This window comes from Mastacembelus armatus, chromosome 4, assembly GCF_900324485.2.
Source record: "Mastacembelus armatus chromosome 4, fMasArm1.2, whole genome shotgun sequence".
Classification (NCBI taxonomy): domain Eukaryota; kingdom Metazoa; phylum Chordata; class Actinopteri; order Synbranchiformes; family Mastacembelidae; genus Mastacembelus; species Mastacembelus armatus.
This window is the reverse complement of record NC_046636.1, coordinates 21492175-21504358: the sequence shown is the minus strand read 5'-3', so window position 1 is coordinate 21504358 and position 12184 is coordinate 21492175. Positions and strand designations below refer to the sequence as shown.

The 12184-nt window shown below is 41.5% G+C and overlaps 1 protein-coding gene across 3 annotated transcripts in view; it reads left to right on the top strand.

Annotated features, from left to right (window-relative positions):
• The window catches only part of dab1a (DAB adaptor protein 1a), a 172061-nt gene that overhangs the window by 103715 nt on the left and 56162 nt on the right, over positions 1-12184 (top strand). Inside the window, exon 1 of one of the 3 annotated variants that reach the window (XM_026305624.1) lies at positions 974-1125. The exons of the other annotated variants lie outside the window; for them this stretch is intronic. The gene's annotated coding sequence lies outside the window, so the exon portion shown is untranslated. Of the gene's footprint in view, positions 1-973; positions 1126-12184 lie in introns of those variants that run through there. 3 annotated transcript variants of the gene reach the window in all.

Genomic DNA, 12184 nt, shown 5'->3' with positions numbered 1-12184 from the left:
GATGTTTTTGAAGGGGGCAAGCTGTGCAATGTTAAGGCTTATGGGAGAATAAAGGAAAAGCATTAAACAGCAGAATGATTCCATGTAGGCAGCTCAGTGGCATTTTTCTCTCACATTGATATTTTCTTTTTTGCTTATCGATCAGTGAAGCAGACTAAGAAAGTAGTATTTTGTGCCTCTAAAACACCTTTCTTCCATCCTTCTTGATATTTTCCAAAAAGCTAAGTGTGCTCCTACTCTGAGAGAAGAAGGTTAAACAGCATTAGACAGTATTAGACAGCATGGTGCGTTGGCCAAGTCGGTGACTCACGTACACACGATTCAGACTGCACGACTTGACTGCGGCTGGTTAACCAATCGATAGTCCATTCTGAATGACTGGATGAAAGCTGCAGTCTGACAGCAGCTTGTGCACATTTGTGACTCAGTGAGTGTGTGGGAAAGTAGTGAGCGCGTCATGACAGTGAACTTTGGGACAGTACAGTCACTTAAACCACCTCTCAAATACGTCTCACCACTTTCTGATCAAATAGCAAAGCACAAGTCTGATGATATTTCTCCCATAACTTTTTATTTCCAACCTCAATCCCCCCATCAGCCCTCTCCTTTCTTCTCCTTTCATCTTTTCTTTCTCATTATAGTTTGCTAATATACATTTTCTAAATCCTTCATCTCTCAGTGCTTTTCTTTTTCTTCTTCCTCCTCCTCACCCCCTCCACCCCCACTCCTTGAAAGCTGGAAATCAGGACAGTTCAGCAGTGGAGGGGTTAAGATGAACCCGGCCTTGTGATTGGCTGCCGGCCGGCGGTCTGAACCAGCCTACAGAAAAGAGGTAACCAGGCAACCTCAGAGAGGGAGAGAGAGGAAAGACGAGGGGGCAGAGGAGCGCGCAGGGGGGAAAAAAACGCGCTGAAAGAAGCCTGGCATAGTTTTGAGGGGATTGTGGAAAAGATGTAACGAAGCTTGCAAGCGCTCTCCCCGGGATGGAAAACTGGATTACTCTCCCTGCTGAAACACATTGTGGATGTCTGAATAAACCAGGAGGAGATACACAGGAGTGAATGGATTGTAAAGCCTTTTCGCAAAATGGGAAGTAACTGTGCTTATTTTCGCTGTAGTGCAAAGGTAAGTGGCCCAGAGCAAACAGACTGAACGGATGCGGCGCAAGTGGCGAATTACGTCCCGGCCGTGCTCACAGGGTCCACCAAGTGTGTAGGCACTTTGAGATGGATGAGTGATAGGAAGTGTGTCTGGAAATTAGAGGAGCCTGTGGATTTAGTCTGCTCTGCTCCAATCACTGCAATAAATTATCTATTGCTGCTGGTGCTGCTGCTGGTGCATCGGGATTGTAGTGTGCGCGCATGTGTGTGCGTGTATGCGTGGGGGACCTAACCTCGCTCAAACATAGTAGTCAGGGACTGTGTTTGTGTTTGTGAGCAAAGTGTCCTCTCAGAGATGCAGCAATAGATTAAACACAATTATTTCAAGTCGTACAACTGTCTCAAGTTGTTTTCCTTTCTCTATCTTCAGCGTGTTTTTCTGGCCCCTGCGGAAAAGACATTTTTATTTTTGGTAGCCTTGATGGTGACTTTATAGTAACCTTATAGTCTCACATGCTGGTGAGTTGAGTGTCTGTACAGTATTGTGTTTTGTGACTTTGCTGAACTCAGTCTAATGTTTCGTTTTTTTAAGTAATCCGTATGGCCACGCACCCTTGAAAACTTTATTTCCCACTGCTTTGTGCGCGGATGCTTCCTGGCACCGCAGTGGTTTCCCCAGTGCTCCCGATGTGTGGCTTTATCCACTTTGAAGTGTTGGCTTGCGATGGGAGTGAGGTGAAATGAAGCTCAACGCGGTATATGGAGGTTACACTGGTGCTGATGAAGTGTTAGTGTGAAGAAGTGGTTTGCGGTTCAGTCTTCGGGTCTTGGGTTGATGGAGAAAGAGGGAGAGACAGAGCACAGGGGAGGTGAATGGGCGACCTGGTCAGTTTTCTTTGGGATGGGGGGGCAGGCGGGCTCCGCTGCAGCTAAAAGCCGCATTAATCATGAAGCTGTGGCTCTGCAGACCCTCACACTCTCCTCTCCCTCTTTCTGCCTCGCATTCAACCTGCACCAGTTATGCAGCATCCTGTGTACTGTAAATGCGGCGTGTGTGACATGTATTTTCCAATAGAAATACTTGTACACACGTTTCAGATGTGACTATATTACATTAAATCCACCAGGTTTTGTCAGATCAAAGGTGCGGCCTATCCACACGCACGTCTGATACTCTCAGCCTGTGTGATATATATATACACACACACACACACACACACACACACACACACAGTTCAGCAAATGCTCTCAGATTAGAGACACTGTCTGATCATTTACCAGTAATGCTCTTGTGTTCAATGCTCAGCATGTCACATATAAAAACATCAACATCATGAAATATGGAACATTGCCACGGGTTAAACTTGCACCCTAAAATGAACCCATTACTACTTTAAAATACTTCTCACCCTGCAGGCCACAAATAGTAGATGAATTAATAATGGCCTCAGGGGAACCATTCCTTATAATGAGAACTTTTGATAATTAGCTGAAGGTAGCTGTACATTTTACATTTAGCTGTATCTGTAAAAAGTTTGGATGCAGGGCTTGATTATGTTGTTGCTGCTATTTAACCTGGATAACGAATTTGAATGCTTTCTCCACAACTGCCAACCCGACCTCTTACTTCTGCCTGTATGGGCCCAGCAGGCAACTCCAGGTTGTCATAGAAACCTGCAGAGTATTGTGTGGAAACTCTTAAAGAAAACACTGGTGAAGGCTCTTTTTCTCCCTCTTTCAATTCTCATCTCCATCTGCTCCATCTACAGCCTCTTTTCTTTTCACCCATTCTGTCACTTTGCACAGCCTGGCCTGTCTATTGCACTTTGCTTTTCCAATGCAGTATGGTAGGTGTTCTATGTGTACAGAATAGTAGACAAGAGTCCTGAATGAACATTGGATTAAATCTTAAAAAAGGAAAAGAGCTCTTTCCTGCTGGGTAGTTTTGACATGAAATCTTTTGAAACAATAGCTGTTCAGGTTCCTAAATCTTTTTACATCTTTGGTAAAAGTAGGCTCAGGATTTGTGTCTGCTGGAGCCGTGGCATAACTCCTGATATCTTGAAAGTCACACAGAGTAGTATTATGCTGCACCTCTCTCACACCATGTAAATCTTGGCATGGAAATGGCAAGCAGTAAATCACCAGAATTATATTAAGGCCAGGATGTTTCTTTAGCACTTTTCTGTGTAAAATTTAACTGATGGCAGTGTCACTTTAAAAGTAAGGATGACCATTGAGCACATTAAGGTATATTGGTTTTTGGTCGACTGTGTCCCCTGAAGGCGTCAAAGATAACAAACCCAACCTTGTTCTCAGTTCTGGTTCCAAACAGGTCCAGTTAAATTTGCCAGGAGACTTGGGTTGGTACAAAACAAGCTTTAATTAGCACTAACAGGACAAGGAAACAACACATACTGTATATTTAATCAGCCAACAACAGTGTCACATGCTACTACTGAAGGAGAAAACCAAAAGGTTAAAACAGTATAAACTGGTCTCATAACATGTTTACATTACAGAGTTCTACTGCAACAGCATCATTCGCATAGCTGTCTACTTCGTTTTGGCACCCCACTTGTTGCTATGGATACAATTCAAAGCTACAATAAGTTGTCAGCCTTTTTCAAGTTACCTGTTTGGCTTGATGCCGACCACGTCTCAGTGGTATTTCTTTAAATTGGCTGTGGTGAAAACAATGAGCAGGCAGCTGCAGTGATTTTAAACTTGTGCATGAAGATAACATTCACAGAGTCCCTCGTCTTCATTACTTTTTCTTTCTCTTTGACCTGGAAGCCTAATGGGAATGCCTTTTTTATTTTTATTTTTTTAACAAAATTGAGGTTCCCAGTTCACATTCCTTTTTTTTTTTTTTGGTTGATGGTAATTTTTAGTTCAGCTGCAATTCATAAGAATGATGCAATTCGTTTTTATCTTTGTCCTCAGCGATGTGTCCACAGAGATCTACAAACCTGCCCTCCCCTTCAGCAGAAAATTGTGTCCAATATCTAAACATATTGTCATTGTTATTTTCCTTTTGGGAATTCCTCATCAGGCCTTTTTAGAAGAGATATTTTCCTTTCCCCACCACTGTGTGTTCATGTTACTGGCAGTCTGTCAGCACAGCCCTGACTCATGATTGAACCAGGACTGACTCTACTCTATCCTTCTCTTATCCTTCTTAAATGTGTCATTTTGCCTCAGCTGTACCTTAAATGTGCAATTGGTAAAGGTAGAATTCTTATGCAGTGGACACTGTAATAAGAACAACTAATAGAAGAAACGTCTCCCCCTCCCTCTCTTCTGAGGTATTTTAAACAGCTTGTAAATATTGGTATTTTTTCAGTAGGGGCTTCCAGTGTCACAGAGAGTGGAAAGAGTGAGAATCGACTCTTGGCTCAATGCCCTTACATTGATCCGCTGTGTGTGTGTGTGTGTGTGTGTGTGTGTGTGTGTGTGTGTGTGTGTGTGTGTGTGTGTGTGAGAGAGATATTGTCTCAGAAGTAATTGGCACAGAGAATATCTTTGCAGCCCACTGGGAGTGTGTGTGTGTATCTATCCATATACGTTTATATGTGTACCTTATTTCTTGGTCTTTATTCACTGTAAGGGAAATTGAATGTATGTTTGTGATATTCTGCAAATCAATATTCACCACACACACACACACACACACACACACACACACACACATACATTAATAAACCTTAGGACACCAGATGTGTATATAGCTGTTATTACTGCCATTCATGGTTACCTCTTGGATACAAACAGGCGCACACACCTCCTGGGGCTGTGAGTGAGCGAGCAGGGCACTACATTCAGAGGTGCAGATCAAGCCGCCTGCTGATCTGCTTCCACTGTCTGTAACATGTAATCTTCTTAAAACACTCGCAATCTGTCCACACGACTGGGATTAACATCTGCAGACACAACAGCAGTGTGCACGCACGCACGCACGCACGCACGCACACACACACACACACACACACACACACAAACGCTCACACATGCATACACACACACACTCACACTTTCACTATCCTTATATCTGACTGCAAAAAGTCTGATGTGGCTTTGCCATGTTCACTGACTCAGTCAGTGCTGTGTACTTGCCTATTAGGTGTCACATATATGATGTATATCTATAACTGAGCAGGAATTGTACAACCATGTAGGTACAGTGATAAGTCAAGACCATAATGCTCTCTGATGGACTTGAGCAACCGCACAAATATCTTTTTGTACTTACAGTATACTTGATCAGAGTAACTGCTACCTTTTGTTTTTCATTACTACATGAACGAACAATCAGCATAACTGCTATATTTTTTTTTTTGTCATTTACTTCAAGCCCTTTCCAGGCCCTTTGGTTCACAGTACTTAATCAGCACTCCACATCTTTACCCTCACTGTGTCCTTTTTCCTAAATTGCGGTCTTTGGTTTTCCATTTCTTCACTGTTTCTTCCCCTCTTGTTTCTTTCTCTGTCCCATCCCCCCCCGCATATCTCTCTCTGCCTGTAGCATAGCTACAGGGATCTTCTTTTTTTTTTTTTCAGATGAGATGTTGATTGAGGAACTGAGACTTATATTCGTCCTTTTTTTTCCTGCTCACATTCACATCATCATTAGTATTTCACATCATTATCACATTTTGTTTTACTCACCTCCCCATACTGCTCTTTTTCTTTCTCCAGTGTCACCACTTTGGGGTGAAATCACAAAGGTGTTCACTTTGGTAATGAGTTTTCACAGCAAACAAAAGCACTTCAGAGTAAGCGTTTGCAGGAACTAAAGACACACACACACACACTCACACACACGTACACACGCGCACACACACACACACACACACACACGCACCACACTGGAGTCACAGCACATTAACACTTCAATTAATTCACCGCCTTACATTCTAATTTCCCCAGAAGTCAAGCTCCCTGACCACCCCTTTCCCTCAAACCACACACACACATCCACCAGTGATGTACGGTGCTCTGTGTCATGCCTCAGCAGACCCCAGCAATATTACATGCTCCCTGTGACATTTTAGGTATTGGAGAGAAAGCGGCAAACAAAGCATTATGAACCACATTTTAATTTGTGTCCATGCCTTTCATGCAGACATGTACAAAGGAGAGGAGATGCCTGTTTTGTACAAAATTCTTTATTCAAGGAATACAATAGATAATGAATGCATGTATGGCATGGAGGGAGAACGGGAGTGGGCTCTCAGTTTTGCTGAGGGGGTTTGTTAGCTACGCTTCCCTGTGGAATGACTCCACTGACTTCCACACTCACTGTGAGACTGCAACAAAGTTAGAGAAAGGAATAGATGGATATAGGAGTGGAAAGAAGTTTTCCTTAGAGGATTTCCTCTTTTATATTCCTTCCCCTTTCTTTTTCTCTTTGTCTCTTTTTACTTTCTCTCCATTTGTGCTTTTCTGTGGCTTCTCACTAATGAATTTTTAACCGTCCCATGATTCTCCCCTTTGTTTATCCCTTATTCTGTGTTTGTAAAGATTAGCTACAATTCAATATCCATTATTAGCTCCCATCTTCACTAATTAATTTTTGATGTTTCATAGTATGGTAAATTATTATGTGACAGGAGTAGTGCATCAATTTACTGTGAATGTGACATGGCCTGTCACTTTGAAAAGCAAGGTGCTGGTAACCTCATTCATAGGTGGTAATCATACATTGCTCACTGGGCTCAGAAGAACAAGTTGGTGCCCAGATGCTGCTGCGTTCAGCCTGCTGAACTCACATGCTAATATACACTGTCAAAATAAGCTACACTCATTCATCACACAGATGCACCTCTACAAAGTCGCCCACTTCAGCTCATGATGCTCAGCAGTTCAGTGTCACACCTAAGTTCTGTGATCACAGAATGATCGCGGTTTCATGTGGCTTTATTGCTCATGAAAGCTGGTCAACATCTCAACCAAGTTTCAAGTTTCAATCAAGGTGGAAACATACATGATTAAAATCCGATACATTATTTTCATGCAGCTTTAAAGTAACGGTGGAAAATCCCTTTGGATTTGACTTTGGTGATTTTTATATTTTTGTTCTGTGTGCTACCCTGGTGAACATTGTATATCCACAGTATTATAACCATAATATATTTTTGTAAAAGAGGAAATTATGGCATTTAGGCTAAGGTTGGAGTACAGGTTAGCTATTTAGTTATAATGGTAAGTGTTAGAGTAGTGAGTGTTGTTACAACTTTAAAAAGACAAGCATGGCTGTGTATTTGTGTGTGTGTATCTAGAAAAAGGTATAATTTGAAGAAGGTTAAGACTGAGGTCTATAATAACTCAACCTTTCTGGTGTGAATGCTTGTGCAGAACTGAGAGTGGAAATTTCACTGCTTAGACATTTATCCTCCAAGCTCAGTGGTCAACACTTATGTAACATGCACACACCAGACATGCTAGGCAAGGCAAGGCAAGTTTATTTATATAGCACAATTCATACACAGAGTAATTCAAAGTGCTTTACAGAAATAAAAGACAGTTTAAAAATACATAAGCAAGAATAAAATATAAAAAGGCATGCCACCACTTTGTTACCATATTTGCCCCTTATGATATCGATTATCGGACCACGCTGACCCATATTTGTGGGTCCCCTACTTTCAGTTTGTCCCATCCCTGATGGACTAAAAGTACCTCAACACAGACTATCTGCGGAGACGATCCTGAGTCCCGGACTCTTACGTCTAGGATCAAGTAGACTACAGCTGAAGGTTCCAAACCCCTTATTTAAGTCTACAGCTGTTTAGACCCGTATTCTAAGGATAACACTAAAGCGCCAGGGTTCCTAACCCCTGAGTCCCTGACCCAATTGGCTTTAGATCGAAGGTTCCCAACCTAATCAACTTAGAGTACTGACCGTGAGTCCGATTGTCTTCCCCAACTGGACAAAAGTAGTGACAAGACAGTTTTAAAAAAGAAAAAATAAATAATAATAAAAAGTTAAAAATTAATATTAAAGGAAACTGAGTGCAGATAGATCGGTTTGGATAAAACACTGTCAGGGCTAGTCTGGTCATATGTTATATGCCACACTAAAAAGAAAGGTTTTTAGCTTGGACTTAAACATTGCCAGAGATGAGGCTTGTCTAACATCATCAGGAAGACTATTCCAGGTTTTAGCTGCATATAATTGAAACGCTGCTTCTCCCTGTTTAGTCCTGACTCTGGGCACGAGCAGAAGGCCTGTTACAGGGACCACTGAGAGAGAGGGACTACATTATGAATCAACAGATCATATTTAAAACTAAACACTTCACTCTGCAGAGATCATATTATACTGGCAGTGAATATCAGATTACCACCAAAGGTAATCATTTCTTATATGCATCTTTGCCTGCTAATGCATTGCACTTCTTGATATTCACAAATTGTGACATACTGTAAAGGGAATGGATATGAGACATACATTCTGGACACTTTTACTGACTTCAGCCTTTTGATTTTTGCCACATCACTAGGGCTGCTCTCATACCATGGTACCAAGTTGTTTTTTGCAAGTCAATTCATATCCTACTAATACATAAATAAATGTAGTCATACACAAAAAAGATACTCTCATGGATATTGATTGATTGTGGACATAATCAATGATGTACCTATAAACTCACTGCCATCAGTTAACATAATAAGTGCCCTTGTAGCACATTCACAGTACTCACAAGATGTTGCACTATGTTCTTTATCAGTTCAGGGATAGCTAAAATAATTCACAAAAAGATGAAGTGTATTGATGATTTCTTAATGCACATATATGGTAATGCCTTTCTACATACATAATCAACACTTTTCCTAATGGCTCACCCCATATCCCTGTAGGCTCAGTATTTTTTTTCCCCTCACTTTTCAACGTTGTTTACAAGCAGTCATGTAAGAGGATTTGACCATCGGACACATAAATACACATCAGGAATAAAGCGGTCCTCACTTAACTGCTGGGAATTTTCAGCTCAAATAATCCCAGTGCTAGTTAGAATGGCTTTGTGTTTTAGATTCAGCTGTAAAAGTGGAGCTTTAGTGCTAGTAAGCATGTGTTTATTAGCATTTACAGGAAATAAAAGACAGCTGCAGCATTCATTTTATGAAAGCCTAAAGTAGCTTAAAGCAATATTAAGCAATTTTTATAACTAGTAGGCAAGAAGAGTCTAAAAACAGCCTCACACAATGGAGCTTTGATACTGTATCAGCTTATCGAGTTCTTATGGCCAAGTCTTTGGCAAACAGTTTTCACCTTATCCAGCAGAAACAGAGCAACATGGACATTTTATTACAGCCCTTCTTTTTTTACCTGTGCAGTACAACTCCATAGTTATTGGTGTTTTGCTCTTGTTGTGGGGTATAATTTCAGTACGTTTCTTTGGCTTGCTCTTGGCTTGACTCTCCAGCTGCTGGTGTCCTTTGGCTTAACATCAGTGCCTCTACACTGGGAGCAACTGCCTGTGGTTTTATATGAACTGATATTATTTTGGTGCATCAGATTAGCAAATTAAAGCCGGGAGCTGAAACTGGCTGAAACCTGTGTAGATCTGCACATTTGGATGCCGACTCCCAATGGGATTGGTGGCACTGACAACCCTTTCATCCAACACGGAGTCATATTATTCTTATTGTTGTACAGTTTTGCTTAAAGTATCCTCAATGTGCTTACCTGGTCTTGGTAAATTCCAAATCCAGCAGATAGGTATACCAATATATACTGAATATGCCTCCCACAGATTTAAGGATCCGGCAGTTTTCTCTGTGTGTGTGTGTGTGTGTGTGTGTGTGTGTGTGTGTGTGTGTGTGTGTGTGTGTGTGTGTGTGTGTGTGTGTGTGTGTGTGTGTGTGTGTGTGTGTGTGTGTGTGTCCAGTCAGCCTAAGGTCTTCTTCAAGAAGGACTCAATCACCAACTCTCAGGTCATTTGTGCTACTTGATCGAGTTTCACCTAGCATCTAACAGACGACACACTCTACTGGGCTGCTGGAGTCACACGCTTGACATGCACACCGTGTACACACACTCACACACAAAGTGAGTGAAATGATGAAGAGGACATAACTGAGGGGTAAATTATTTTTTTCAGGATAATGGTACTTTTGATGGCCCCTTTAGCCTTAGTCCATGACCCTTCTTTCCCTTTTTCTCACTGTCATTTTCTCTCACACAGACCCACACACACACACACACACACACACACACACACACACACACACACACACACACACACATAACCTCCCAATCATTTTGAATTAAGATAGGCAGCTTTCAATTAGCTGGATGTGCTTCCTGATAACGACTCTCTATTCAAAGCAGTGTAAGGGCTGATGAATATGATAAGTAATTATTGGGAATGAGGGTGTTGAAAGACCACCCATTCATCCATGGGGCCATGCTCACTGTATGTGTGTGTGTTTGAGTGTGTTTTCTATGGTTGTGTGGATACATTTCTTTTTTCAACCTTCTCTGTGAGAACATTTTTGTCTGTTACTGCAACTTCAAAGGACTGAGAGTTTTAAGATAATATAGGCTAATTATTTTTATTATTGTTATTATAGCATTTAGGTTAGGGTTAGAGTACAGGTTAGCCTTTTGGTTGTGATGGTAAGTGTTATAGTGTTGTTACAACTTTAAAAAGACAATCATGGCTGTGTGTTTGTGTGTGTGTATATAGAAAAGGGTATCATTTGAAGTGGCATCCCAAACAAAAATGCTTAAAGATGGCAGAATGGGAGAGAAGTATGACAAAGGGAGGTATACAGCAGGAGTAGCAGAAAGTGAAAGAGCAAATGAGCTGAGGTGGCTGTGATTACCTACTGTGCCTCAGTGAGTTCTGCTGTGTTATTAGTTATACTATCTCCTCCTGTGATCTCCCCAGCTCACCTCACCCTGCCACCTGGCATGTGCCTGTGCCTTCATACATTTGTGTGGGAGCCTAATGGGTTTTGGAGCTCACGATCAGTCCCCTCTCTCACCTTCCTATCTCTCCCCCCTCTCTGGAGACTTCACTGACCTAGTGAAAACAGACTCTTACCTTGGCCTTTGCTGCAAATCGCCCCTCAAATGAGTTCTTACTGTGATCCCCTTACCCTGCCTCGGACCAGAGCTCTCTAGAGAGAACAACTTAATGATCCCCAGTTTGATAAAAGGAGGCTCAAGGAGTAAATGGAAATGTGTGGTGAAGGGAATATTTGAAGCCTGTATTGTCTATTAGGTGGCCTTCCACAAAAGTGTACCTCTTCACCAGAGTGGATTGCCCTCTGCAATTTATTACCTACACCACTGACATCTATCAAAAATCTCCACTCCCCTCTGGGAAACACATGCAGTAATATCACAGCAGAACTGGACAATGACTGTCTACCCACAGCCATGGCTGCCTGTGTGGTTTATTAAGTGTCTAATTGGGTGGTACAGAGGTTTTCTCAGTGTTTTTTCCTGATGTGACACTATTTGCATTATTCATTGTTTGGAGGTATGGATGTTAGAACTAGCAATCTGATCCAATACCGTTCCCTCAGTTTCCCATCCACGTCATTACACTAATGAATTTTTCTTTATCCCCCCTCACCTCTTTTTTTCACCTCATGATTTCATCATGCAGAAGTGATAGCTATTTTACATGTTGATCTCTTGTTTGAATAAGGCTTCGATGAAAGTCACAGCAGTAATCTTTCTCCTAATAACTCGGATGTCTGTAAGACCCCCCCCAACACATCTTAAGTGTAACTTGAATGTTGTTACTGCAATGAAAAGCTTACAGCTAGACAGGGTTATTAAACCAAAAAATACTGTGGATGAGCCCAGATGAAGTTGTGAGATTGTCATATAAGACCATGTGGAGGAAAACCACAATAATTTCAATAATGTCTGCTTACGAAATGAAGAGCAAAATACATTGTCATGTGAGGTTATTGTACTTAAATTGAAGCCGTAACCTAGTGGGCAGCATTCTTAATTCTGTCAAATTAATTATTAAACATTTATTAGAAAAAACTCTAGTGAGGACTGGGGGGCAAGCATCCCACAATGGACACTAATTAAAGCCTCAACAGTAAAATAA